This window comes from Lissotriton vulgaris, chromosome 12 (genome assembly GCF_964263255.1).
Source record: "Lissotriton vulgaris chromosome 12, aLisVul1.2, whole genome shotgun sequence".
Taxonomy (NCBI): domain Eukaryota; kingdom Metazoa; phylum Chordata; class Amphibia; order Caudata; family Salamandridae; genus Lissotriton; species Lissotriton vulgaris.
Window position 1 is genome coordinate 801,915,553 of NC_141700.1, and position 24,367 is coordinate 801,939,919.

The following is a 24,367-nucleotide window of genomic DNA, read 5'->3' on the forward strand; positions in this document are numbered from 1 at the left end:
CTTCTGGAGCAGGTAAAGTAGTACTGTAAAACTGTTCCAGATTGATTCACAGAGGCCTTCTGGAGTAAGTAACGAGTGCAGTAGTACTGTTTAAGGTCGATTCACAAAGGCCTTCTGGAGTAGGTAAAGTAGTACTGTAGTACTGCTCTAGGTCGATTCACAGAGGCCTTCTGGTGTAGGTAAAGTAGTATTGTAGTACTGTTCCAGGTCGATTCAGAGAGGCCTTCTGGAGTATGCAAAGGAGCACTGTGGCACTGTTCCAAGTCGAGTCACAGAGGCCTTCTGGAGTAAGTAAAGAGTACTGTAGTACTGTCCAAGATCGAGTCACAGAGCCAAGCCGAAGTATGAAAAGGAGTACTGTGGTACTATTCCAAGTCGAGTCACAGAGCCTTCTGGAGTAAATAAAGAGTACTGTTGTACTGTCCCAGGTCGAGTCACAGAGCCAAACCGAAGTATGAAAAGGAGTACTGTAGTACTGTTCAAGGTCGATTCACAGAGGCCTTTTGCAGTAGGTAAAGGAGTACTGTACTGTTCCGGGTTGAGTCACAGAGTCCTTCAGGTATATGTAAAGGATTAATGAAGTACTGTCTCAGGTCGATTCACAGAGGCCTTCTTGAATTGGTAAAGGAGTACTGTGGTACTGTTCCAGGTCGTTTCACAGAGACCTTCTGGAGTAGGTAAAGAAGTACTGTAATATTTTTCCAGGTTGATTTACAGAGGCAATCTGGAGAGAGCAAAGAGTACTGTAGTACTGTTCCAGGTCGATTCACAGAGGCCTTCTAGAGTACGTAAAGGAGTACTGTGGTACTGTTCCAGATTGATTCACAGAGGCCTTCTGGAGTAAGTAACGAGTGCTGTAGTACTGTTCCAGGTCGATTCACAGAGACCTTCTGGAGTAGGTAAAGAAGTACTGTAATATTGTTCCAGGTTGATTTACAGATGCAATCTGGAGAGAGCAAAGAGTACTGTGGTACTGTTCCAGGTCGATTCACAGAGGCCTTCTGGAGTAAGTAAAGAGTACTGTACTACTGTTCCAGGTCGATTCACAGAGGCCTTCTGGAGTAAGTAAAGAGTACTGTAGTACTGTTCCAGGTCGAATCACAGAGGCAATCTGCAGTATGCAAAGAAGTACTGTGATACTGTTCCAAGTCGAGGCACAGAGGCAATCTGGAGTATGAAAAAGAGTTTTGTGGTACTGTTCCAAGTCGAGTCACAGAGGCCTTCTGGAGTAAGTAAAGAGTACTGTAGTACTGCTCCAGGTTGATTCACAAAGGCAATCTGGAGTATGCAAAGGAGTACTGTTCCAAGGCAAGTCAAAGAGGCCTTATGGAGTAAATAAAGAGTACAGTAGTACTGTTCCAGGCCGATTCACAGAGGCCTTCTGGAGTACGTAAAGGAGAACTGTAGTACAGATCTGTGTTGAGTCACAGAGACCTTCTGGAGTAGGTACAGTAGAACTGTAGTACTGTTCCGGGTCGAATCACAGAGGCCTTCAGGTGTATGCAAAGGAGTACTGTGGTACTGTCCCAGTTCTATTCACAGAGGTCTGCGGAATATGTAAAGGAGTACTATAGTACTGTTCCAGGTCGATTCACAGAGGCCTTCTGGAGTAAGTAAAGAGTACTGTAGTACTGTTCCAGGTCGATTCACAGAGGCAATCTGGAGAATGAAAAGGAGTACTGTGCCAGGTCAATTCACAGAGGCCTTCTGGAGTATGTAAACAAGATCTGTAGTACTGTTCCGGGTCGAGTCACAGAGGCCTTCTGGAGTACGAAAGGAGTACTGTAGTACTGCTCCAGGACGATTCACAGAGTCCTTCTGGAGTAGGTAAAGGAGTACTGTAGTACTGTTCCGGGTCGAGTCACAGAGGCCTTCAGGCGTAGGTAAAGGAGTACTGTAGTACTGATCCAGGTCGATTCACAGAGGGCTTCTGGAGTAGTTAAAGGAGTACTGTAGTACTGTTCTAGGTCGATTTAGAGAGGGCTTGTGGAGTAGGTAAAGGAGTACTGTACTACCGTTCCAGGCAGATTCCCAGAAGCAATCAGGAGTGAGTAAAGAGTACTGTAGTACTGTTCCAGGTCGAATCACAAAGGCAATCTAGAGTAAGTAAACAGTACTGTAGTACCATTCAAAGTCGAGTCACAGAGGAGATCTGGAGTAGGTAAAGAGTACTGTAGTACTGTTCCAGGTCGAGTCACAGAGGCAATCTGGAGTACGTAAAGAGTACTGTCTTACTGTTCCAGGTCGAGTCACAGAGGCAATCTGGAGTAGGTAAAGGAGTACTGTGGTACTGTTTGAGGTCGAGTCACAGAGGCAATCTGGAGTATACAAAGGAGTAAGGTGGTACTGTTCCAAGTCGAGTCATAGCGGCCTTCTGGAGTAAGTAAAGAGTACTTCAGTACCGTTCCAGGTCAATTCACAGAGGATATCTGGAGTATGAAAAGAAGTACTGTGGTGCTGTTCCAGGTCGATTCACAAAGGCCTTCAGGCGTAGGTAAAGGAGTACTGTAGCACTGATCCAGGTCAATTCACAGAGGGCTTCTGGAGTAGTTGAAGGAGTACTGTAGTACTGTTTGAGGTTGATTCAGAGAGGCCTTCTGGAGTAGGTAAAGGAGTACTGTGGTACTGTTCCAGGTCGTTTCACAGAGTCCTTCTGGAGTAAGTAAAGAAAACTATACTACTGTTCCAGGTCGAGTCACAGGGAAATCTGGAGTATGAAAAGGAGTACAGTGGTACTGTTCCAAGTCGATTCACAGAGGCCTTCTGGAGTAAGTAAAGAGTACTGTACTACTGTTCCAGGTCGATTCACAGACGCCTTCTGGAGTAAGTAAAGAGTACTGTAGTACTGTTCAGGTCGAATCACAGAGGCAATTTGGAGTATGCAAAGAAGTACTGTGATACTGTTCCAAGTCGAGGCACAGAGGCCTTCTGGAGTAAGTAAAGAGTACTGTAGTACTGCTCCAGGTTGATTCACAAAGGCAATCTAGAGTATGCAAAGGAGTACTGTTCGAAGGCGAGTCAAAGAGGCCTTATGGAGTAAATAAAGAGTACAGTAGTACTGTTCTGGGCCGATTCACAGAAGCCTTCTGGCATAGGTAAAGAGTACTGTAGTACTGTTACCAGGTCGATTCATAGAGGCCTTCTGGAGTACAAAAGAAGTACTGTGATACTGTTCCAAGTCGAGGCACAGAGGCAATCTGGAGTATGAAAAAGAGTTTTATGGTACCTTTCCAAGTCGAGTCACAGAGGCCTTCTGGAGTACGTAAAGGAGAACTGTAGTACAGTTCCATGTTGAGTCACAGAGACCTTCTGGAGTAGGTACAGTAGTACTGTGGTACTGTTCCAGTTCTATTCACAGAGGTCTGCGGAGTATGTAAAGGAGTACTATAGTACTGTTCCAGGTCGATTCACAGAGGCCTTCGGGAGTAAGTAAAGAGTACTGTAGTACTGTTCCAGGTCGATTCACAGAGGCAATCTGGAGAATGAAAAGGAGTACTGTGGTACTGTGCCAGGTCAATTCACAGAGGCCTTCTGGAGTATGTAATCGAGATCTGTAGTACTGTTCCGGGTCGAGTCACAGAGGCCTTCAGGCGTAGGTAAAGGAGTACTGTAGAACTGATCCAGGTCGATTCACAGAGGGCTTCTGGAGTAGTTAAAGGAGTACTGTAGTACTGGTCTAGGTCGATTTAGAGAGGGCTTGTGGAGTAGGTAAAGGAGTACTGTACTACCGTTCCGGGCAGATTCCCAGAGGCAATCAGGAGTAAGTAAACAGTACTGTAGTACTGTTCCAAGTCGAGTCACAGAGACAATCTGGAGTAAGTAAAGAGTACTGTCTTACTGTTCCAGGTCGAGTCACAGAGGCAATCTGGAGTAGGTAAACGAGTACTGTGGTACTGTTCGAGGTCAAGTCACAGAGGCAATCTGGAGTATACAAAAGAGTAAGGTGGTACTGTTCCAAGTCGAGTCACAGCGGCCTTCTGGAGTAAGTAAAGGAGTACTGTAGCACTGATCCAGGTCGATTCACAGAGGGCTTCTGGAGTAGTTGAAGGAGTACTGTAGTACTGTTCGAGGTTGAATCGGAGAGGCCTTGTGGAGTAGGTAAAGGAGTACAGTGGTACTGTTCCAGGTCGTTTCACAGAGTCATTCTGGAGTAATACTGTAGTACTGTTCCAGGTCGAGTCACAGAGCCTTTCTGAAGTAGGTAAAGGAAAACTGTGGTACTGTTCCAGATCAATTCGCAGAGGCCTTCTGGAGTAGGTAAAGGAGTACTGTTGTGCTGTTCCAAGTCGATTCACAGAGGCCTTCTGGAGTAAGTAACGAGTGCTATAGTACTGTTCCAGGTCGATTCACAGAGTCCTTCTGGAGCAGGTAAAGTAGTACTGTAAAACTGTTCCAGATTGATTCACAGAGGCCTTCTGGAGTAAGTAACGAGTGCAGTAGTACTGTTTAAGGTCGATTCACAAAGGCCTTCTGGAGTAGGTAAAGTAGTACTGTAGTACTGCTCTAGGTCGATTCACAGAGGCCTTCTGGTGTAGGTAAAGTAGTATTGTAGTACTGTTCCAGGTCGATTCAGAGAGGCCTTCTGGAGTATGCAAAGGAGCACTGTGGCACTGTTCCAAGTCGAGTCACAGAGGCCTTCTGGAGTAAGTAAAGAGTACTGTACTACTGTTCCAGGTCGATTCACAGAGGCAGTCTGGAGTATGCAAAGGAGTGCTGTGGTACTATTCCAGATCGATTCACAGAGATCTTCTCGAGTAAGTAAAGAGTACTGTAGTACTGTCCAAGATCGAGTCACAGAGCCAAGCCGAAGTATGAAAAGGAGTACTGTGGTACTATTCCAAGTCGAGTCACAGAGCCTTCTGGAGTAAATAAAGAGTACTGTTGTACTGTCCCAGGTCGAGTCACAGAGCCAAACCGAAGTATGAAAAGGAGTACTGTAGTACTGTTCAAGGTCGATTCACAGAGGCCTTTTGCAGTAGGTAAAGGAGTACTGTACTGTTCCGGGTTGAGTCACAGAGTCCTTCAGGTATATGTAAAGGATTAATGAAGTACTGTCTCAGGTCGATTCACAGAGGCCTTCTTGAATTGGTAAAGGAGTACTGTGGTACTGTTCCAGGTCGTTTCACAGAGACCTTCTGGAGTAGGTAAAGAAGTACTGTAATATGTTTCCAGGTTGATTTACAGAGGCAATCTGGAGAGAGCAAAGAGTACTGTAGTACTGTTCCAGGTCGATTCACAGAGGCCTTCTAGAGTACGTAAAGGAGTACTGTGGTACTGTTCCAGATTGATTCACAGAGGCCTTCTGGAGTAAGTAACGAGTGCTGTAGTACTGTTCCAGGTCGATTCACAGAGACCTTCTGGAGTAGGTAAAGAAGTACTGTAATACTGTTCCAGGTCGAATCACAGAGGCAATCTGCAGTATGCAAAGAAGTACTGTGATACTGTTCCAAGTCGAGGCACAGAGGCAATCTGGAGTATGAAAAAGAGTTTTGTGGTACTGTTCCAAGTCGAGTCACAGAGGCCTTCTGGAGTAAGTAAAGAGTACTGTAGTACTGTTCCAGGTTGATTTACAAAGGCAATCTGGAGTATGCAAAGGAGTACTGTTCCAGGCCGATTCACAGAGGCCTTCTGGAGTACGTAAAGGAGAACTGTAGTACAGATCTGTGTTGAGTCACAGAGACCTTCTGGAGTAGGTACAGTAGAACTGTAGTACTGTTCCGGGTCGAATCACAGAGGCCTTCAGGTGTATGCAAAGGAGTACTGTGGTACTGTCCCAGTTCTATTCACAGAGGTCTGCGGAATATGTAAAGGAGTACTATAGTACTTTTCCAGGTCGATTCGAAGAGGCCTTCTGGAGTAAGTAAAGAGTACTGTAGTACTGTTCCAGGTCGATTCACAGAGGCAATCTGGAGAATGAAAAGGAGTACTGTGCCAGGTCAATTCACAGAGGCCTTCTGGAGTATGTAAACAAGATCTGTAGTACTGTTCCGGGTCGAGTCACAGAGGCCTTCTGGAGTACGAAAGGAGTACTGTAGTACTGCTCCAGGACGATTCACAGAGTCCTTCTGGAGTAGGTAAAGGAGTACTGTAGTACTGTTCCGGGTCGAGTCACAGAGGCCTTCAGGCGTAGGTAAAGGAGTACTGTAGTCCTGATCCAGGTCGATTCACAGAGGGCTTCTGGAGTAGTTAAAGGAGTACTGTAGTACTGTTCTAGGTCGATTTAGAGAGGGCTTGTGGAGTAGGTAAAGGAGTACTGTACTACCATTCCAGGCAGATTCCCAGAAGCAATCAGGAGTGAGTAAAGAGTACTGTAGTACTGTTCCAGGTAGAATCACAAAGGCAATCTAGAGTAAGTAAACAGTACTGTAGTACCATTCAAAGTTGAGTCACAGAGGAGATCTGGAGTAGGTAAAGAGTACTGTAGTACTGTTCCAGGTCGAGTCACAGAGGCAATCTGGAGTACGTAAAGAGTACTGTCTTACTGTTCCAGGTCGAGTCACAGAGGCAATCTGGAGTAGGTAAAGGAGTACTGTGGTACTGTTTGAGGTCGAGTCACAGAGGCAATCTGGAGTATACAAAGGAGTAAGGTGGTACTGTTCCAAGTCGAGTCATAGCGGCCTTCTGGAGTAAGTAAAGAGTACTTCAGTACCGTTCCAGGTCAATTCACAGAGGCAATCTGGAGTATGAAAAGAAGTACTGTGGTGCTGTTCCAGGTCGATTCACAAAGGCCTTCAGGCGTAGGTAAAGGAGTACTGTAGCACTGATCCAGGTCAATTCACAGAGGGCTTCTGGAGTAGTTGAAGGAGTACTGTAGTACTGTTTGAGGTTGATTCAGAGAGGCCTTCTGGAGTAGGTAAAGGAGTACTGTGGTACTGTTCCAGGTCGTTTCACAGAGTCCTTCTGGAGTAAGTAAAGAAAACTATACTACTGTTCCAGGTCGAGTCACAGGGAAATCTGGAGTATGAAAAGGAGTACAGTGGTACTGTTCCAAGTCGAGTTACAGAGGAAATCTATAGTATGAAAAGGAGTACTGTGGTACTGTTCCAAGTCGAGTCACAGAGGCCTTCTGGAGTAAGTAAAGAGTACTGTAGTACTGTTCCAAGTCGATTCACAGAGGCCTTCTGGAGTAGGTAAATGAGTACTGTGGTACTGTTCCAAGTCGAGTCACAGAGGCCTTCTGGAGTAAGTAACGAGTGCTGTAGTACTGTTCCAGGTCGATTCACAGAGACCTTCTGGAGTAGGTAAAGAAGTACTGTAATACTGTTCCAGGTCGAATCACAGAGGCAATCTGCAGTATGCAAAGAAGTACTGTGATACTGTTCCAAGTCGAGGCACAGAGGCAATCTGGAGTATGAAAAAGAGTTTTGTGGTACTGTTCCAAGTCGAGTCACAGAGGCCTTCTGGAGTAAGTAAAGAGTACTGTAGTACTGTTCCAGGTTGATTTACAAAGGCAATCTGGAGTATGCAAAGGAGTACTGTTCCAGGCCGATTCACAGAGGCCTTCTGGAGTACGTAAAGGAGAACTGTAGTACAGATCTGTGTTGAGTCACAGAGACCTTCTGGAGTAGGTACAGTAGAACTGTAGTACTGTTCCGGGTCGAATCACAGAGGCCTTCAGGTGTATGCAAAGGAGTACTGTGGTACTGTCCCAGTTCTATTCACAGAGGTCTGCGGAATATGTAAAGGAGTACTATAGTACTTTTCCAGGTCGATTCGAAGAGGCCTTCTGGAGTAAGTAAAGAGTACTGTAGTACTGTTCCAGGTCGATTCACAGAGGCAATCTGGAGAATGAAAAGGAGTACTGTGCCAGGTCAATTCACAGAGGCCTTCTGGAGTATGTAAACAAGATCTGTAGTACTGTTCCGGGTCGAGTCACAGAGGCCTTCTGGAGTACGAAAGGAGTACTGTAGTACTGCTCCAGGACGATTCACAGAGTCCTTCTGGAGTAGGTAAAGGAGTACTGTAGTACTGTTCCGGGTCGAGTCACAGAGGCCTTCAGGCGTAGGTAAAGGAGTACTGTAGTCCTGATCCAGGTCGATTCACAGAGGGCTTCTGGAGTAGTTAAAGGAGTACTGTAGTACTGTTCTAGGTCGATTTAGAGAGGGCTTGTGGAGTAGGTAAAGGAGTACTGTACTACCGTTCCAGGCAGATTCCCAGAAGCAATCAGGAGTGAGTAAAGAGTACTGTAGTACTGTTCCAGGTCGAATCACAAAGGCAATCTAGAGTAAGTAAACAGTACTGTAGTACCATTCAAAGTTGAGTCACAGAGGAGATCTGGAGTAGGTAAAGAGTACTGTAGTACTGTTCCAGGTCGAGTCACAGAGGCAATCTGGAGTACGTAAAGAGTACTGTCTTACTGTTCCAGGTCGAGTCACAGAGGCAATCTGGAGTAGGTAAAGGAGTACTGTGGTACTGTTTGAGGTCGAGTCACAGAGGCAATCTGGAGTATACAAAGGAGTAAGGTGGTACTGTTCCAAGTCGAGTCATAGCGGCCTTCTGGAGTAAGTAAAGAGTACTTCAGTACCGTTCCAGGTCAATTCACAGAGGCAATCTGGAGTATGAAAAGAAGTACTGTGGTGCTGTTCCAGGTCGATTCACAAAGGCCTTCAGGCGTAGGTAAAGGAGTACTGTAGCACTGATCCAGGTCAATTCACAGAGGGCTTCTGGAGTAGTTGAAGGAGTACTGTAGTACTGTTTGAGGTTGATTCAGAGAGGCCTTCTGGAGTAGGTAAAGGAGTACTGTGGTACTGTTCCAGGTCGTTTCACAGAGTCCTTCTGGAGTAAGTAAAGAAAACTATACTACTGTTCCAGGTCGAGTCACAGGGAAATCTAGAGTATGAAAAGGAGTACAGTGGTACTGTTCCAAGTCGAGTTACAGAGGAAATCTATAGTATGAAAAGGAGTACTGTGGTACTGTTCCAAGTCGAGTCACAGAGGCCTTCTGGAGTAAGTAAAGAGTACTGTAGTACTGTTCCAAGTCGATTCACAGAGGCCTTCTGGAGTAGGTAAATGAGTACTGTGGTACTGTTCCAAGTCAAGTCACATAGGCCTTCCGGAGTAAGTAAAGAGTACTGTAGTACTGTTACCAGGTCGATTCAGAGAGGCCTTCTGGAGTATGCAAAGAAGTACTGTGATACTGTTCCAAGTCAATATATTTTACAAAACAAGGGAACCCAAGGTGCAATCGCTAGGGACCTATGGGTAGTACTTTTAACAGAGACAGTGGTCCCTAAACAGACAGGATTAATTCAATGAATATAGACTAGATAGTTCTATATTAAAGTCCAGCCAGACCGTTTTATTTAATTAGATATTTGATTGTATCAAAATCTTAAAAATGTAAGTGGGACACCAGCCGGTGCCCGACTAAACACACTCCACAAGGGAAAAACATACAACAAAAATTGTAGGCAAAACAAGAGGTAGTCTGATTGGCATGAATTATAAACAGACTAATCATAAGATACACATATGCACATACAGAATCTCAATGCATTAGTGACATTTGTGTATGCTGTCGACGACGTTTCGAACTACAACTTATTTAGAGTTCATCTTCAGGACTATTGATCCTTTGCCTAGTCTAAATGGCTGCGCAAGCTTGTCAGAATGGTGGGAAAAACGAATGCCGAATTAGATTCCACCGTTAAAGGGCCGGGGAAGAAATTTGTGCAAGGGCGCATCAGCAAAATTTAAAATAGCCGCGGTCCAGAGTAAAGTACGGAATCCCTGTTCCAAGTCGAGGCACAGAGGCAATCTGGAGTATGAAAAAGAGTTTTATGGTACCTTTCCAAGTCGAGTCACAGAGGCCTTCTGGAGTAAGTAAATAGTACTGTAGTACTGCTCCAGGTTGATTCACAAAGGCAATCTAGAGTATGCAGAGGAGTACTGTTCCAAGGTGAGTCAAAGAGGCCTTATGGAGTAAATAAAGAGTACAGTAGTACTGTTCTGGGCCGATTCACAGAGGCCTTCTGGTGTACGTAAAGGAGAACTGTAGTACAGTTCCGTGTTGAGTCACAGAGACCTTCTGGAGTAGGTACAGTAGTACTGTAGTACTGTTCCAGGTCGAATCACAGAGGCCTTCAGGTGTATGCAAAGGAGTACTGTGGTACTGTTCCAGTTCTATTCACAGAGGTCTGCGGAGTATGTAAAGGAGTACTATAGTACTGTTCCAGGTCGATTCACAGAGGCCTTCGGGAGTAAGTAAAGAGTACTGTAGTACTGTTCCAGGTCGATTCACAGAGGCAATCTGGAGAATGAAAACGAGTACTGTGGTACTGTGCCAGGTCAATTCACAGAGGCCTTCTGGAGTATGTAATCGAGATCTGTAGTACTGTTCCGGGTCGAGTCACAGAGGCCTTCAGGCATAGGTAAAGGAGTACTGTAGTACTGATCCAGGTCGATTCACAGAGGGCTTCTGGAGTAGTTAAAGGAGTACTGTAGTACTGGTCTAGGTCGATTTAGAGAGGGCTTGTGGAGTAGGTAAAGGAGTACTGTACTACAGTTCCGGGCAGATTCCCAGAGGCAATCAGGAGTAATTAAACAGTATTGTAGTACCCTTCCAAAGTCGAGTCACAGAGGAGATCTGGAGTAGGTAAAGAGTACTGTAGTACTGTTCCAAGTCGAGTCACAGAGACAATCTGGAGTAAGTAAAGAGTACTGTCTCACTGTTCCAGGTCGAGTCACAGAGGCAATCTGGAGTAGGTAAAGGAGTACTGTGGTACTGTTCGAGGTCGAGTCACAGAGGCAATCTGGAGTATACAAAGGAGTAAGGTGGTACTGTTCCAAGTCGAGCCACAGCGGCCTTCTGGAGTAAGTAAAGAGTACTGCAGTACTTTTCCAGGTCAATTCACAGAGGCAATCTGGAGTATGAAAAGAAGTACTGTGGTACTGTTCCAAGTCGAGTCACAGAGACAATCTGGAGTAAGTAAAGAGTACTGTCTTACTGTTCCAGGTCGAGTCACAGAGGCAATCTGGAGTATACAAAGGAGTAAGGTGGTACTGTTCCAAGTCGAGTCACAGCGGCCTTCTGGAGAAAGTAAAGGAGTACCGTAGCACTGATCCAGGTCGATTCACAGAGGGCTTCTGGAGTAGTTGAAGGAGTACTGTAGTACTGTTGGAGGTTGATTCGGAGAGACCTTGTGGAGTAGGTAAAGGAGTACTGTGGTACTGTTCCAGGTCGTTTCACACAGTCCTTCTAGAGTAATACTGTAGTACTGTTCCAGGTCGAGTCACAGAGCCTTTCTGAAGTAGGTAAAGTAAAACTGTGGTACTGTTCCAGGTCAATTCACAGAGGCCTTCTGGAGTAGGTAAAGGAGTACTGTTCCAGATTGATTCACAGAGGCCTTCTGGAGTAAGCAACGAGTGCTGTAGTACTGTTCCAGGTCGATTCACAGAGTCCTTCTGGAGTAGGTAAAGTAGTACTGTAAAACTGTTCCAGATTGATTCACAGAGGCCTTCTGGAGTAAGCAACGAGTGCTGTAGTACTGTTTAAGGTCGATTCACAGAGGCCTTCCGAGTAGGTAAAGTAGTACTGTAGTACTGTTCCAGGTCGATTCACAGAGGCCTTCTAGAGTACGTAAAGGAGTACTGTGGTACTGTTCCAGATTGATTCACAGAGGCCTTCTGGAGTAAGTAACGAGTGCTGTAGTACTGTTCCAGGTCGATTCACAGAGACCTTTTGGAGTAGGTAAAGAAGTACTGTGATACTGTTCCAAGTCGATATATTTTACAAAACAAGGGAACCCAAGGTGCAATCGCTAGGGACCTATGGGTAGTACTTTTAACAGAGACAGTGGTCCCTAAATAGACAGGATTAATTCAATGAATATAGACTAGATAGTTCTATATTAAAGTCCAGCCAGACCGTTTTATTTAATTCGATAATTGATTGTATCAAAATCTTAAAAATGTAAGTGGGACACCAGCCGGTGCCCGACTAAACACACTCCACAAGGGAAAAACATACAACATAAATTGTAGGCAAAACAAGAGGTAGTCTGATTGGCTTGAATTATAAACAGACTAATCATAAGATACACATATGCACATACAGAATCTCAATGCATTAGTGACATTTGTGTATGCTGTCGACGACGTTTCGAACTACAACTTATTTAGAGTTCATCTTCAGGACTATTGATCCTTTGCCTAGTCTAAATGGCTGCGCAAGCTTGTCAGAATGGTGGGAAAAACTAATGCCGAATTAGATTCCACCGTTAAAGGGCCGGGGAAGAAATTTGTGCAAGGGCGGTTGGCACATCAGCAAAATTTAAAATAGCCGCGGTCCAGAGTAAAGTACGGAATCCCTTTTCCAAGTCGAGGCACAGAGGCAATCTGGAGTATGAAAAAGAGTTTTATGGTACCTTTCCAAGTCGAGTCACAGAGGCCTTCTGGAGTAAGTAAAGAGTACTGTAGTACTGCTCCAGGTTGATTCACAAAGGCAATCTAGAGTATGCAAAGGAGTACTGTTCCAAGGTGAGTCGAAGAGGCCTTATGGAGTAAATAAAGAGTACCCTAGTACTGTTCTGGACCGATTCACAGGGTCCTTCTGGAGTACGTAAAGGAGAACTGTAGTACAGTTCCGTGTTGAGTCACAGAGACCTTCTGGAGTAGGTACAGTAGTACTGTAGTACTGTTCCAGGTCGAATCACAGAGGCCTTCAGGTGTATGCAAAGGAGTACTGTGGTACTGTTCCAGTTCTATTCACAGAGGTCTGCGGAGTATGCAAAGGAGTACTATAGTACTGTTCCAGGTCGATTCACAGAGGCCTTCGGGAGTAAGTAAAGAGTACTGTAGTACTGTTCCAGGTCGATTCACAGAGGCAATCTGGAGAATGAAAAGGAGTACTGTGGTACTGTGCCAGGTCAATTCACAGAGGCCTTCTGGAGTATGTAATCGAGATCTGTAGTACTGTTCCGGGTCGAGTCACAGAGGCCTTCAGGCGTAGGTAAAGGAGTACTGTAGCACTGATCCAGGTCGATTCACAGAGGGCTTCTGGAGTAGTTAAAGGAGTACTGTAGTACTGGTCTAGGTCGATTTAGAGAGGGCTTGTGGAGTAGGTAAAGGAGTACTGTACTACAGTTCCAGGCATATTCCCAGAGGCAATCAGGAGTAAGTAAACAGTACTGTAGTACCCTTCCAAAGTCGAGTCACAGAGGAGATCTGGAGTAGGTAAAGAGTACTGTAGTACTGTTCCAAGTCGAGTCACAGAGACAATCTGGAGTAAGTAAAGAGTACTGTCTCACTGTTCCAGGTCGAGTCACAGAGGCAATCTGGAGTAGGTAAAGGAGTACTGTGGTACTGTTCGAGGTCGAGTCACAGAGGCAATCTGGAGTATACAAAGGAGTAAGGTGGTACTGTTCCAAGTCGAGCCACAGCGGCCTTCTGGAGTAAGTAAAGAGTACTGCAGTACTTTTCCAGGTCAATTCACAGAGGCAATCTGGAGTATGAAAAGAAGTACTGTGGTACTGTTCCAAGTCGAGTCACAGAGACAATCTGGAGTAAGTAAAGAGTACTGTCTTACTGTTCCAGGTCGAGTCACAGAGGCAATCTGGAGTATACAAAGGAGTAAGGTGGTACTGTTCCAAGTCGAGTCACAGCGGCCTTCTGGAGAAAGTAAAGGAGTACTGTAGCACTGATCCGGGTCGGTTCACAGAGGGCTTCTGGAGTAGTTGAAGGAGTACTGTAGTACTGTTCGAGGTTGATTCAGAGAGGCCTTGTGGAGTAGGTAAAGGAGTACTGTGGTACTGTTCCAGGTCGTTTCACAGAGTCCTTCTGGAGTGATACTGTAGTACTGTTCCAGGTCGAGTCACAGAGCCTTTCTGAAGTAGGTAAAGGAAAACTGTGGTACTGTTCCAGGTCAATTCACAGAGGCCTTCTGGAGTAGGTAAAGGAGTACTGTTCCAGATTGATTCACAGAGGCCTTCTGGAGTAAGCAACGAGTGCTGTAGTACTGTTCCAGGTCGATTCACAGAGTCCTTCTGGAGTAGGTAAAGTAGTACTGTAAAACTGTTCCAGATTGATTCACAGAGGCCTTCTGGAGTAAGCAACGAGTGCTGTAGTACTGTTTAAGGTCGATTCACAGAGGCCTTCTGGAGTAGGTAAAGTAGTACTGTAGTACTGTTCCAGGTCGATTCACAGAGGCCTTCTAGAGTACGTAAAGGAGTACTGTGGTACTGTTCCAGATTGATTCACAGAGGCCTTCTGGAGTAAGTAACGAGTGCTGTAGTACTGTTCCAGGTCGATTCACAGAGACCTTCTGGAGTAGGTAAAGAAGTACTGTAATATTGTTCCAGGTTGATTTACAGATGCAATCTGGAGAGAGCAAAGAGAACTGTGGTACTGTTCCAGGTCGATTCACAGAGGCCTTCTGGAGTAAGTAAAGAGTACTGTACTACTGTTCCAGGTCGATTCACAGACGCCTTCTGGAGTAAGTAAAGAGTACTGTAGTACTGTTCCAGGTCGAATCACAGAGGCAATCTGCAGTATGCAAAGAAGTACTGTGATACTGTTCCAAGTCAAGGCACAGAGGCAATCTGGAGTATGAAAAAGAGTTTTGTGGTACTGTTCCAAGTCGAGTCACAGAGGCCTTCTGGAGTAAGTAGAGTACTGTAGTACTGCTCCAGGTTGATTCACAAAGGCAATCTGGAGTATGCAAAGGAGTACTGTTCCAAGGCAAGTCAAAGAGGCCTTATGGAGTAAATAAAGAGTACAGTAGTACTGTTCCGGGCCGATTCACAGAGGCCTTCTGGAGTATGTAAAGGAGAACTGTAGTACAGATCTGTGTTGAGTCACAGAGACCTTCTTGAGTAGGTACAGTAGAACTGTAGTACTGTTCCGGGTCGAATCACAGAGGCCTTCAGGTGTATGCAAAGGAGTACTGTGGTACTGTCCCAGTTCTATTCACAGAGGTCTGCGGAATATGTAAAGGAGTACTATAGTACTGTTCCAGGTCGATTCACAGAGGCCTTCTGGAGTAAGTAAAGAGTACTGTAGTACTGTTCCAGGTCGATTCACAGAGGCAATCTGGAGAATGAAAAGGAGTACTGTGCCAGGTCAATTGACAGAGGCCTTCTGGAGTATGTAAACGAGATCTGTAGCACTGTTCCGGGTTGAGTCACAGAGGCCTTCTGGAGTACGAAAGGAGTACTGTAGTACTGCTCCAGGTCGATTCACAGAGTCCTTCTGGAGTAGGTAAAGGAGTACTGTAGTACTGTTCCGGGTCGAGTCACAGAGGCCTTCAGGCGTAGGTAAAGGAGTACTGTAGTACTGATCCAGGTTGATTCACAGAGGGCTTCTGGAGTAGTTAAAGGAGTACTGTACTGTTCCAGGTCGATTTAGAGAGGGCTTGTGGAGTAGGTAAAGGAGTACTGTACTACCGTTCCAGGCAGATTCCCAGAAGCAATCAGGAGTGAGTAAAGAGTACTGTAGTACTGTTCCAGGTCGAACTACAAAGGCAATCTGGAGTAAGTAAACAGCACTGTAGTGCCATTCAAAGTCGAGTCACAGAGGAGATCTGGAGTAGGTAAAGAGTACTGTAGTACTGTTCCAGGTCGAGTCACAGAGGCAATCTGGAGTACGTAAAGAGTACTGTCTTACTGTTCCAGGTCGAGTCACAGAGGCAATCTGGAGTAGGTAAAGGAGTACTGTGGTACTGTTCGAGGTCGAGTCACAGAGGCAATCTGGAGTATACAAAGGAGTAAGGTGGTACTGTTCCAAGTCGAGTCACAGCGGCCTTCTGGAGTAAGTAAAGAGTACTCCAGTATTGTTCCAGGTCAATTCACAGAGGCAATCTGGAGTATGAAAAGAAGTACTGTGGTACTGTTCCAGGTCGATTCACAAAGGCCTTCAGGCGTAGGTAAAGGAGTACTGAAGCACTGATCCAGGTCGATTCCCAGAGGGCTTCTGGAGTAGTTGAAGGAGTACTGTAGTACTGTTTGAGGTTGATTCAGAGAGGCCTTGTGGAGTAGGTAAAGGAGTACTGTGGTACTGTTCCAGGTCGTTTCACAGAGTCCTTCTGGAGTAAGTAAAGAAAACTATACTACTGTTCCAGGTCGAGTCACAGGGAAATCTGGAGTATGAAAAGGAGTACAGTGGTACTGTTCCAAGTCGAGTTACAGAGGAAATCTATAGTATGAAAAGGAGTACTGTGGTACTGTTCCAAGTCGATTCACAGAGGCCTTCTGGAGTAGGTAAATGAGTACTGTCGTACTGTTCCAGGTCGAGTCACAGAGGCAATCTGGAGTATACAAAGGAGTAAGGTGGTACTGTTCCAAGTCGAGTCACAGCGGCCTTCTGGAGAAAGTAAAGGAGTACTGTAGCACTGATCCGGGTCGGTTCACAGAGGGCTTCTGGAGTAGTTGAAGGAGTACTGTAGTACTGTTCGAGGTTGATTCAGAGAGGCCTTGTGGAGTAGGTAAAGGAGTACTGTGGTACTGTTCCAGGTCGTTTCACAGAGTCCTTCTGGAGTAATACTGTAGTACTGTTCCAGGTCGAGTCACAGAGCCTTTCTGAAGTAGCTAAAGGAAAACTGTGGTACTGTTCCAGGTCAATTCACAGAGGCCTTCTGGAGTAGGTAAAGGAGTACTGTTCCAGATTGATTCACAGAGGCCTTCTGGAGTAAGCAACGAGTGCTGTAGTACTGTTCCAGGTCGATTCACAGAGTCCTTCTGGAGTAGGTAAAGTAGTACTGTAAAACTGTTCCAGATTGATTCACAGAGGCCTTCTGGAGTAAGCAACGAGTGCTGTAGTACTGTTTAAGGTCGATTCACAGAGGCCTTCTGGAGTAGGTAAAGTAGTACTGTAGTACTGTTCCAGGTCGATTCACAGAGGCCTTCTAGAGTGTGTAAAGGAGTACTGTGGTACTGTTCCAGATTGATTCACAGAGGCCTTCTGGAGTAAGTAACGAGTGCTGTAGTACTGTTCCAGGTCGATTCACAGAGACCTTCTGGAGTAGGTAAAGAAGTACTGTAATATTGTTCCAGGTTGATTTACAGATGCAATCTGGAGAGAGCAAAGAGTACTGTGGTACTGTTCCAGGTCGATTCACAGAGGCCTTCTGGAGTAAGTAAAGAGTACTGTACTACTGTTCCAGGTCGATTCACAGACACCTTCTGGAGTAAGTAAAGAGTACTGTAGTACTGTTCCAGGTCGAATCACAGAGGCAATCTGCAGTATGCAAAGAAGTACTGTGATACTGTTCCAAGTCGAGGCACAGAGGCAATCTGGAGTATGAAAAAGAGTTTTGTGGTACTGTTCCAAGTCGAGTCACAGAGGCCTTCTGGAGTAAGTAAAGAGTACTGTAGTACTGCTCCAGGTTGATTCACAAAGGCAATCTGGAGTATGCAAAGGAGTACTGTTCCAAGGCAAGTCAAAGAGGCCTTATGGAGTAAATAAAGAGTACAGTAGTACTGTTCCGGGCCGATTCACAGAGGCCTTCTGGAGTACGTAAAGGAGAACTGTAGTACAGATCTGTGTTGAGTCACAGAGACCTTCTGGAGTAGGTACAGTAGAACTGTAGTACTGTTCCGGGTCGAATCACAGAGGCCTTCAGGTGTATGCAAAGGAGTACTGTGGTACTGTCCCAGTTCTATTCACAGAGGTCTGCGGAATATGTAAAGGAGTACTATAGTACTGTTCCAGGTCGATTCACAGAGGCCTTCTGGAGTAAGTAAAGAGTACTGTAGTACTGTTCCAGGTCGATTCACAGAGGCAATCTGGAGAATGAAAAGGAGTACTGTGCCAGGTCAATTCACAGAGGCCTTCTGGAGTATGTAAACGAGATCTGTAGCACTGTTCCGGGTTGAGTCACAGAGGCCTTCTGGAGTACGAAAGGAGTACTGTAGTACTGCTCCAGGTCGATTCACAGAGTCCTTCTGGAGTAGGTAAAGGAGTACTGTAGTACTGTTCCGGGTCGAGTCACAGAGGCCTTCAGGCGTAGGTAAAGGAGTACTGTAGTACTGATCCAGGTCGATTCACAGAGGGCTTCTGGAGTAGTTAAAGGAGTACTGTCTGTAGTACTGTTCTAGGTCGATTTAGAGAGGGCTTGTGGAGTAGGTAAAGGAGTACTCTACTACCGTTCCAGGCAGATTCCCAGAAGCAATCAGGAGTGAGTAAAGAGTACTGTAGTACTGTTCCAGGTCGAATCACAAAGGCAATCTGGAGTAAGTAAACAGTACTGTAGTACCATTCAAAGTCGAGTCACAGAGGAGATCTGGAGTAGGTAAAGAGTACTGTAGTACTGTTCCAGGTCGAGTCACAGAGGCAATCTGGAGTACGTAAAGAGTACTGTCTTACTGTTCCAGGTCGAGTCACAGAGGCAATCTGGAGTAGGTAAAGGAGTACTGTGGTACTGTTCGAGGTCGAGTCACAGAGGCAATCTGGAGTATACAAAGGAGTAAGGTGGTACTGTTCCAAGTCGAGTCACAGCGGCCTTCTGGAGTAAGTAAAGAGTACTCCAGTATTGTTCCAGGTCAATTCACAGAGGCAATCTGGAGTATGAAAAGAAGTACTGTGGTACTGTTCCAGGTCGATTCACAAAGGCCTTCAGGCGTAGGTAAAGGAGTACTGTAGCACTGATCCAGGTCGATTCCCAGAGGGCTTCTGGAGTAGTTGAAGGAGTACTGTAGTACTGTTTGAGGTTGATTCAGAGAGGCCTTGTGGAGTAGGTAAAGGAGTACTGTGGTACTGTTCCAGGTCGTTTCACAGAGTCCTTCTGGAGTAAGTAAAGAAAACTATACTACTGTTCCAGGTCGAGTCACAGGGAAATCTGGAGTATGAAAAGGAGTACAGTGGTACTGTCCCAAGTCGAGTTACAGAGGAAATCTATAGTATGAAAAGGAGTACTGTGGTACTGTTCCAAGTCGATTCACAGAGGCCTTCTGGAGTAGGTAAATGAGTACTGTCGTACTGTTCCAGGTCGAGTCACAGAGGCAATCTGGAGTATACAAAGGAGTAAGGTGGTACTGTTCCAAGTCGAGTCACAGCGGCCTTCTGGAGAAAGTAAAGGAGTACTGTAGCACTGATCCGGGTCGGTTCACAGAGGGCTTCTGGAGTAGTTGAAGGAGTACTGTAGTACTGTTCGAGGTTGATTCAGAGAGGCCTTGTGGAGTAGGTAAAGAAGTACTGTGGTACTGTTCCAGGTCGTTTCACAGAGTCCTTCTGGAGTAATACTGTAGTACTGTTCCAGGTCGAGTCACAGAGCCTTTCTGAAGTAGGTAAAGGAAAACTGTGGTACTGTTCCAGGTCAATTCACAGAGGCCTTCTGGAGTAGGTAAAGGAGTACTGTTCCAGATTGATTCACAGAGGCCTTCTGGAGTAAGCAACGAGTGCTGTAGTACTGTTCCAGGTCGATTCACAGAGTCCTTCTGGAGTAGGTAAAGTAGTACTGTAAAACTGTTCCAGATTGATTCACAGAGGCCTTCTGGAGTAAGCAATGAGTGCTGTAGTACTGTTTAAGGTCGATTCACAGAGGCCTTCTGGAGTAGGTAAAGTAGTACTGTAGTACTGTTCCAGGTCGATTCACAGAGGCCTTCTAGAGTACGTAAAGGAGTACTGTGGTACTGTTCCAGATTGATTCACAGAGGCCTTCTGGAGTAAGTAACGAGTGCTGTAGTACTGTTCCAGGTGGATTCACAGAGACCTTCTGGAGTAGGTAAAGAAGTACTGTAATATTGTTCCAGGTTGATTTACAGATGCAATCTGGAGAGAGCAAAGAGTACTGTGGTACTGTTCCAGGTCGATTCACAGAGGCCTTCTGGAGTAAGTAAAGAGTACTGTACTACTGTTCCAGGTCGATTCACAGACGCCTTCTGGAGTAAGTAAAGAGTACTGTAGTACTGTTCCAGGTCGAATCACAGAGGCAATCTGCAGTATGCAAAGAAGTACTGTGATACTGTTCCAAGTCGAGGCACAGAGGCAATCTGGAGTATGAAAAAGAGTTTTGTGGTACTGTTCCAAGTCGAGTCACAGAGGCCTTCTGGAGTAAGTAAAGAGTACTGTAGTACTGCTCCAGGTTGATTCACAAAGGCAATCTGGAGTATGCAAAGGAGTACTGTTCCAAGGCAAGTCAAAGAGGCCTTATGGAGTAAATAAAGAGTACAGTAGTACTGTTCCGGGCCGATTCACAGAGGCCTTCTGGAGTACGTAAAGGAGAACTGTAGTACAGATCTGTGTTGAGTCACAGAGACCTTCTGGAGTAGGTACAGTAGAACTGTAGTACTGTTCCGGGTCGAATCACAGAGGCCTTCAGGTGTATGCAAAGGAGTACTGTGGTACTGTCCCAGTTCTATTCACAGAGGTCTGCGGAATATGTAAAGGAGTACTATAGTACTGTTCCAGGTCGATTCACAGAGGCCTTCTGGAGTAAGTAAAGAGTACTGTAGTACTGTTCCAGGTCGATTCACAGAGGCAATCTGGAGAATGAAAAGGAGTACTGTGCCAGGTCAATTCACAGAGGCCTTCTGGAGTATGTAAACGAGATCTGTAGCACTGTTCCGGGTTGAGTCACAGAGGCCTTCTGGAGTACGAAAGGAGTACTGTAGTACTGCTCCAGGTCGATTCACAGAGTCCTTCTGGAGTAGGTAAAGGAGTATTGTAGTACTGTTCCGGGTCGAGTCACAGAGGCCTTCAGGCGTAGGTAAAGGAGTACTGTAGTACTGATCCAGGTCGATTCACAGAGGGCTTCTGGAGTAGTTAAAGGAGTACTGTCTGTAGTACTGTTCTAGGTCGATTTAGAGAGGGCTTGTGGAGTAGGTAAAGGAGTACTCTACTACCGTTCCAGGCAGATTCCCAGAAGCAATCAGGAGTGAGTAAAGAGTACTGTAGTACTGTTCCAGGTCGAATCACAAAGGCAATCTGGAGTAAGTAAACAGTACTGTAGTACCATTCAAAGTCGAGTCACAGAGGAGATCTGGAGTAGGTAAAGAGTACTGTAGTACTGTTCCAGGTCGAGTCACAGAGGCAATCTGGAGTACGTAAAGAGTACTGTCTTACTGTTCCAGGTCGAGTCACAGAGGCAATCTGGAGTAGGTAAAGGAGTACTGTGGTACTGTTCGAGGTCGAGTCACAGAGGCAATCTGGAGTATACAAAGGAGTAAGGTGGTACTGTTCCAAGTCGAGTCACAGCGGCCTTCTGGAGTAAGTAAAGAGTACTCCAGTATTGTTCCAGGTCAATTCACAGAGGCAATCTGGAGTATGAAAAGAAGTACTGTGGTACTGTTCCAGGTCGATTCACAAAGGCCTTCAGGCGTAGGTAAAGGAGTACTGTAGCACTGATCCAGGTCGATTCCCAGAGGGCTTCTGGAGTAGTTGAAGGAGTACTGTAGTACTGTTTGAGGTTGATTCAGAGAGGCCTTGTGGAGTAGGTAAAGGAGTACTGTGGTACTGTTCCAGGTCGTTTCACAGAGTCCTTCTGGAGTAAGTAAAGAAAACTATACTACTGTTCCAGGTCGAGTCACAGGGAAATCTGGAGTATGAAAAGGAGTACAGTGGTACTGTCCCAAGTCGAGTTACAGAGGAAATCTATAGTATGAAAAGGAGTACTGTGGTACTGTTCCAAGTCGATTCACAGAGGCCTTCTGGAGTAGGTAAATGAGTACTGTCGTACTGTTCCAGGTCGAGTCACAGAGGCAATCTGGAGTATACAAAGGAGTAAGGTGGTACTGTTCCAAGTCGAGTCACAGCGGCCTTCTGGAGAAAGTAAAGGAGTACTGTAGCACTGATCCGGGTCGGTTCACAGAGGGCTTCTGGAGTAGTTGAAGGAGTACTGTAGTACTGTTCGAGGTTGATTCAGAGAGGCCTTGTGGAGTAGGTAAAGAAGTACTGTGGTACTGTTCCAGGTCGTTACACAGAGTCCTTCTGGAGTAATACTGTAGTACTGTTCCAGGTCGAGTCACAGAGCCTTTCTGAAGTAGGTAAAGGAAAACTGTGGTACTGTTCCAGGTCAATTCACAGAGGCCTTCTGGAGTAGGTAAAGGAGTACTGTTCCAGATTGATTCACAGAGGCCTTCTGGAGTAAGCAACGAGTGCTGTAGTACTGTTCCAGGTCGATTCACAGAGTCCTTCTGGAGTAGGTAAAGTAGTACTGTAAAACTGTTCCAGATTGATTCACAGAGGCCTTCTGGAGTAAGCAACGAGTGCTGTAGTACTGTTTAAGGTCGATTCACAGAGGCCTTCTGGAGTAGGTAAAGTAGTACTGTAGTACTGTTCCAGGTCGATTCACAGAGGCCTTCTAGAGTACGTAAAGGAGTACTGTGGTACTGTTCCAGATTGATTCACAGAGGCCTTCTGGAGTAAGTAACGAGTGCTGTAGTACTGTTCCAGGTCGATTCACAGAGACCTTCTGGAGTAGGTAAAGAAGTACTGTAATATTGTTCCAGGTTGATTTACAGATGCAATCTGGAGAGAGCAAAGAGTACTGTTGTACTGTTCCAGGTCGATTCACAGAGGCCTTCTGGAGTAAGTAAAGAGTACTGTACTACTGTTCCAGGTCGATTCACAGACGCCTTCTGGAGTAAGTAAAGAGTACTGTAGTACTGTTCCAGGTCGAATCACAGAGGCAATCTGCAGTATGCAAAGAAGTACTGTGATACTGTTCCAAGTCGAGGCACAGAGGCAATCTGGAGTATGAAAAAGAGTTTTGTGGTACAGTTCCAAGTCGAGTCACAGAGGCCTTCTGGAGTAAGTAAAGAGTACTGTAGTACTGCTCCAGGTTGATTCACAAAGGCAATCTGGAGTATGCAAAGGAGTACTGTTCCAAGGCAAGTCAAAGAGGCCTTATGGAGTAAATAAAGAGTACAGTAGTACTGTTCCGGGCCGATTCACAGAGGCCTTCTGGAGTACGTAAAGGAGAACTGTAGTACAGATCTGTGTTGAGTCACAGAGACCTTCTGGAGTAGGTACAGTAGAACTGTAGTACTGTTCCGGGTCGAATCACAGAGGCCTTCAGGTGTATGCAAAGGAGTACTGTGGTACTGTCCCAGTTCTATTCACAGAGGTCTGCGGAATATGTAAAGGAGTACTATAGTACTGTTCCAGGTCGATTCACAGAGGCCTTCTGGAGTAAGTAAAGAGTACTGTAGTACTGTTCCAGGTCGATTCACAGAGGCAATCTGGAGAATGAAAAGGAGTACTGTGCCAGGTCAATTCACAGAGGCCTTCTGGAGTATGTAAACGAGATCTGTAGCACTGTTCCGGGTTGAGTCACAGAGGCCTTCTGGAGTACGAAAGAAGTACTGTAGTACTGCTCCAGGTCGATTCACAGAGTCCTTCTGGAGTAGGTAAAGGAGTACTGTAGTACTGTTCCGGGTCGAGTCACAGAGGCCTTCAGGCGTAGGTAAAGGAGTACTGTAGTACTGATCCAGGTCGATTCACAGAGGGCTTCTGGAGTAGTTAAAGTAGTACAGTCTGTAGTACTGTTCTAGGTCGATTTAGAGAGGGGTTGTGGAGTAGGTAAAGGAGTACTGTACTACCGTTCCAGGCAGATTCCCAGAAGCAATCAGGAGTGAGTAAAGTGTACTGTAGTACTGTTCCAGGTCGAATCACAAAGGCAATCTGGAGTAAGTAAACAGTACTGTAGTACCATTCAAAGTCGAGTCACAGAGGAGATCTGGAGTAGGTAAAGAGTACTGTAGTACTGTTCCAGGTCGAGTCACAGAGGCAATCTGGAGTACGTAAAGAGTACTGTCTTACTGTTCCAGGTCGAGTCACAGAGGCAATCTGGAGTAGGTAAAGGAGTACTGTGGTACTGTTCGAGGTCGAGTCACAGAGGCAATCTGGAGTATACAAAGGAGTAAGGTGGTACTGTTCCAAGTCGAGTCACAGCGGCCTTCTGGAGTAAGTAAAGAGTACTCCAGTATTGTTCCAGGTCAATTCACAGAGGCAATCTGGAGTATGAAAAGAAGTACTGTGGTACTGTTCCAGGTCGATTCACAAAGGCCTTCAGGCGTAGGTAAAGGAGTACTGTAGCACTGATCCAGGTCAATTCACAGAGGGCTTCTGGAGTAGTTGAAGGAGTACTGTAGTACTGTTTGAGGTTGATTCAGAGAGGCCTTGTGGAGTAGGTAAAGGAGTACTGTGGTACTGTTCCAGGTCGTTTCACAGAGTCCTTCTGGAGTAAGTAAAGAAAACTATACTACTGTTCCAGGTCGAGTCACAGGGAAATCTGGAGTATGAAAAGGAGTACAGTAGTACTGTTCCAAGTCGAGTTACAGAGGAAATCTATAGTATGAAAAGGAGTACTGTGGTACTGTTCCAAGTCGATTCACAGAGGCCTTCTGGAGTAGGTAAATGAGTACTGTCGTACTGTTCCAAGTTGAGTCACATAGGCCTTCTGGAGTAAGTAAAGAGTACTGTAGTACTGTTACCA